The following is a 5,801-nucleotide window of genomic DNA, read 5'->3' as shown; positions in this document are numbered from 1 at the left end:
CAGGTCAACTGATGCAGCACTCCATCACTCTCCTTCTTGGTAAAATAGCCCTTACATAGCCTGGAGGTGTGTTGGATCATTGTCCTGATAGTTCCACTAAGCCCAAACCAGATGGGATGGCGTATCGCTGCAGAATAATAGCCATGCTGGTTAAGTATGCCTTGAATTCAAAATAAATCCCAGACTGTCACCAGCAAAGCACCCCCACACAATAACACCTTCTCCATGCACACAAAGACACAGCGGTTGGAACCAAAAATCTCAAATTTCCACCGGTAGGATGTACGTTGCTCGTGTTTCTTGGCCAAGCAAGTCTCTTCTTATTATTGGTGTCCTTTAGTGGTGCCTCAGGTTTCTTTGCAGCAATTCAACCATGAAGGCCTGATTCACACGGTCTCCTCTGAACAGTTGATTTTGAGATGTGTCTGTTACTTGAACTCTGTGAAGCATTTATTTGGGCTGCAATTTCTGAGGTTGGTAACTCTAATGAACTCATCCTCTGCAGCAGAGGTAACTCTGAGTATTCCATTCCTGTGGCGGTCCTCATGAGAGCCAGTTTCATCATAGCACTTGATGGTTTTTGCGACTGCACTTGAAGAAACTTTCAAAGTTCTTGAAATGTTCCATATTGTCTGACCTTCATGTCTTAAAGTAATGACGGACTGTCGTTTCTCTTTGCTTATTTGAGCTGTTCTTGACATAATATGGACTTGGTATTTTACCAAATATGGCTATCTTCTGTATACCACCCCTACCTTGTCACAACACAACTGATTGGCTCAAACGCATTAAGAAGGAAAGAAATGTCACAAATTAACTTTAAAGAAGGCACACCTGTTAATTGAAATGCATTCCAGGTGACCACCTCATGAAGCTGGTTGAGAGTATGCCAAGAGTGTGCAAAGCTGTCATCAAGGCAAAGGGTGGGTATTTGACTCCATCAGCACCGGCCTGTACCCTACCTGCCCTAAGCTCTGTCTTTCTAAGTCTGAATTTGTCCTGCTAGGTGACCTGAACTGGGACATGCTTAAACCACCTGACCAAGTCCTAAAGCAATGGGACTCCCTAAATCTTTCTCAGATTATTACCAATCCCACAAAGGATGACTGCAAACACCCAGAAAAGGCTACTCTTCTCGATGTTATCCTCACAAATAATCCTGATAGGTATCAATCTGGTGTTTTCTGTAATGACCTTAGTGATCACTGTTTTACAGCCTGTGTTTATAATGGCTGCTCAGTGAAACGACCTGTCCTGATTTGTCATAGACGCTTGATGAAAAACTTTAATGAGCCTTCATGGCCTAGCCTCTGTAAATTGGTATAGAATCAGGTTGATCCCCTCTGTTGAAGACGCTTGGACCTTCTTTTTTGATATTTTCAGTGGTATTGTTAACAAACACACCCCCATAAAGAAACGGAGAAATAAATACAGGTTCAGCCCCTTGTTCGACTGTGATCTTGCAGAGTTACTCCACCTCAAGAATTGCATTTGTCGAAGGGCTCGGCAAGCGCATACTCATGCTGACTGGCTCTCGTTCAGGCAAATGAGAAATAAGTGCACTCAGGCTATCCGGAAGGCCAAAGTTAGTTACATTAAGGAGCAGTTCTCTCTCTATGGGTCTAACCCCAAGAAGTTCTAGAAAACGGTTAAAGACCTAGAGAATAAACCCTCCTCCTCACAACTGCTCATGTCCTTTAATGTTGATGATGTGGTTGTTACTGACAAGAAGCACATGGCTGAGCTCTTTAAATCACCACTTCATTAAGTCAGGATTCCTACTTGACTCAGCCATGCCTCCTTGCCCGGCCAACATTTCCTCATCTCCCACCCCTTATAATGCGATTAGCCCCAACGCTCCTCCCTTTTTCCCCCCTGCCCCGCTACAAAGTTTCTACCTACAGGCGGTCACTGAGTCCGAGGTGCTAAAGGAGCTCCTTAAACATGACCCTTTCTTCTTTAAGGTTGCTGCCCCTATCATCGCCAAGCCTATCTCTTACCTTTGTAACCTGTCTCTCCTCTCTTGGGACGTTCCCATTGCTTGGAAGGCAGCCACAGTGCATCCTTTATTTAAAGGGGTAGATCAAGCTACTCCTAACTGTTAAAGGCCTATTTCTATTTTGCCCTGTTTATCAAAAGTGTCGGAAAAACTTGTCAATAATCAACTGACTGGCTTTCTTGATGTCTATAGTATTCTCTCCGATATGCAATTGGGTTTCCTCTCAGGTTATGGATGTGTCACTGCAACCTTAAATGTCCTAAATGATGTCACCATTGCCCTTGATTCTAAGCAATGTTGTGCTGATATTTTTGTTGACTTGGCCAAATCTTTTGATACGGTAGACCATTCCATTCTTGTGGGCCGGCTAAGGAGTATTGGTGTCACAGAGGGGTCTTTGGGCTGGTTTGCTAACTACCTCTCTCAAAGAGTGCAGTGTACAAAGTCAGAACATCTGCTGTCTCAACCACTGCCTGTCACCAAGGGAGTACCCCAAGGCTCGATCCTAGGCCCTACGCTCTTCTCAATTTACATCAACAACATAGCTCAGGCAGTAGGAAGCTCTCTTATCCATTTATGCAGATGATAGTCTTATACTTAGCTGGCCCCTCCCTGGATTTTGTGTTAACTTAAACACTCTACAACAAAGCTTTCTTAGTGTCCAACAAGCTTTCTCTAACCGTAGCCTTGTTCTGAACACCTCCAAAACAAAGGTAATGTGGTTTGGTAAGAAGAATGCCCCTCTCCTCACAGGTGTGATTACTACCTCTGAGGGTTTAGAGCTTGAGGTAGTCACCTCATACAAGTACTTGGGAGTATGGCTAGACGGTGCACTGTCCTTCTCACATATCAAAGCTGCAGGCTAAAGTTAAATCTAGACTTGGTTTCCTCTATGGTAATCGTTCCTCTTTCACACCAGCTGCCAAACTAACCCTGATTCAGATGACCATCCTACCCATGCTAGACTACGGAGACGTAATTTATAGATCGGCAGGTAAGATTGCTCTCGAGCGGCTAGATGTTCTTTACCATTCGGCCATCAGATTTGTCACCAATGCTCCTTATAGGACACATCACTGCACTCTATACTACTCTGTAAACTGGTAATCTCTGTATACCCATCGCAAGACCCACTGGTTGATGCTTATTTATAAAACCCTCTTAGGCCTCACTCCCCCCTATCTGTGATACCTACTGCAGCCCTCGTCCTCCAGACATCCCTGGGTCGCTCCTCTTTTCAGTTCGCTACAACTAGCGACTGGAACGAGCTGCAAAAAACACTCAAACTGGACTGTTTTATCTCCATCTCTTCATTCAAAGACTCAATCATGGACACTCTTACTGACAGTTGTGGCTTTTTCGCGTGAAGTATTGTTGTCTCTACCTTCTTGACCTTTGTGCTGTTGTCTGTGCCCAATAATGTTTGTACCATGCATTGTGCTGCTACCATGTTGTGCTGATGACATGTTGTGTTGCTACCATGTTGTTGTCATGTTGTGTTGCTACCATGCTGTGTTGTCAAGTGTTGCTGCTATGCTATGTTGTTGTCTTAGGTCTCTCTTTATGTAGTGTTGTGGTGTCTCTTGTCATGATGTGTGTTTTGTCCTATTTTATTTTTAATCCCAGCTCCCGTCCCTCCAGGAGGCCTTTTGCCATTTGGTAGGCCGTCATTGTAGATAAGCATTTATTCTTAACTGACTTGCCTAGTTAAGTAAAGGTAAAATAAAAAGGGTGAGGAACCATGTGTATTCTCCACCAGGATCAGGGAACTCAGGTCATAATACGGGACACTACAGAGGAAGGTATGACCACTCTGACATGTTTACCAAGGAAGCCCCAGCACCACCTGACAAATGTATCGACTGGGAATGACAATGGAAGTTGAAAGACAAGTGTAATATTTGCACATTGTTATATTAGCAGAACACTGCTTGTACAGTATTATGTAAAGGGTTGTTTATTCTACATGGACCTGTTCTTACATTTGAAAGTTATCAAAACACTTAGTTTAGAATATCTACATAGGTTCAGCAATTGCACTGTTCTCATATTACTCTGTTGGCTACTGAGCGATTCAAAGCTTCCTCCTGCATCTCCCTATACATCTTCCTGTAGTTATTTCACTCAACCTGCAGGACCCATGGACCCACGAGTGGTGGTCTGTTATTCAGTTCTGCCTGCTTTGACGTTCTTTAGAACTGAATAATAGACCACCCCTCATCCTGATTCAGGGCTATATAGCCTAAGCCTACACAGCTATTTTGTCGACTAACATGCGGGTGACTATAAATAGCTATGGATTAAAATACAACAGCTCTAACAGAGGCCCAGGTTCATATTCAACTTTATTGTGTAGATAAAGACGTGTCAACATTTCCTACCACGCTAGTTTATTCAGCTACGATTCCTTCACATCCCCAGTCCTCTCACTCGGTTCGTCAACAGCCACCGGTTCCTTTTGGGGGCCTGGGGCAGCCAATGGCTCAAACATATAGGGCCGGGGGGAGATGTCCTCAACTTCAAAACTTCTCTCCTTAGCAAAGCTAGCTTCACTGACATGACATCACTACTGCTACTCTCCATGATTGTTTGTGGGGTGGCAAGGACACACCCAAGAAACACCCACATCAAACCGCACTCCCAATGCAAATCTCGTTTGGCTCCTGTCATGGCCGACAGGATTTTTTCTAGAAAACGGTTAAAGACCTGTAGAATAAACCCTCCTCCTCACAACTGCTCATGTCCCTTAATGTTGATGATGTGGTTGTTACTGACAAGAATTAGGCCAAATCAGCAGGTGCAGTTCCCCTTTAATGAGCATTGGCGAAAAGCAAGGCCAAATCAGGAACTGTAGTTCTCCTTTAAAACCAGAGGAATGATAGGGCAAAATCTAAATAGACATACCCAAATGTGGCCATAAACCCAAATAATACCCAAATGTGGCCATAAACAATAACTGGTAATGTTTCATCTGGAACTCACCTTTCTGGTAAAAATAGTAATAAATTGCTGAGGTATACCAACTTTTGAGGACACAAGCTCAAGTACATTGCCTTCAGATAGTATTTACACCCCTTGACTTTGTCCACATTTTGTTGTGTTACAAAGTGGGATTAAAATGGATTTCATTGCAGTTTTTTGTCAATGATCTACACAAAATACTCTGTAACGTCAAAGTGGAGAAAAAAATCTAACATTTATAAAGATATTACGAAAAACAAAACACTAATATATCTTGATTACATACAGTTGAAGTCGGAAGTTTACATACAATTAGATTGGAGTCATTAAATCTTGTTTTTCAACCACTCCACAAATTTCTTGTTAACGAACTATAGTTTTGGCAAGTCGGATAATTCCAGAAAATGATGTCATGGCTTTAGAAGCTTCTGATAGGCTAAGTGCAAATCAATCTCAGAACAACAGCAAAGGACCTTGTGAAGATGCTGGAGGAAACAGGTACAAAAGTATCTATATCCACAGTAAAACGAGTCCTATATCGACATAACCTGAAAGGCCTCTCAGCAAGGAAGAAGCCACTGCTCCAAAACCGCCATAAAAAAAGACAGACTACGGTTTGCAACTGCACATGGGGATAAAGATCGTACTTTTTGTCCGCTGGTCTGATGAAAGAAAAATAGAACTGTTTGGCCATAATGACCATCGTTATGTTTGGAGGAAAAAGGGGGAGGCTTGCAAGCCGAAGAACACCATCCCAACCGTGAAGCACGGGGGTGGCAGCATCATGTTGTGGGGGTGCTTTGCTGCAGGAGGGACTGGCACACTTCACAAAATAGATGGC

This window comes from Salvelinus namaycush, chromosome 1 (genome assembly GCF_016432855.1).
Source record: "Salvelinus namaycush isolate Seneca chromosome 1, SaNama_1.0, whole genome shotgun sequence".
NCBI lineage: Eukaryota > Metazoa > Chordata > Actinopteri > Salmoniformes > Salmonidae > Salvelinus > Salvelinus namaycush.
The sequence above is the reverse complement of the archived record's forward strand: the minus strand, read 5'-3'. Positions refer to the sequence as shown.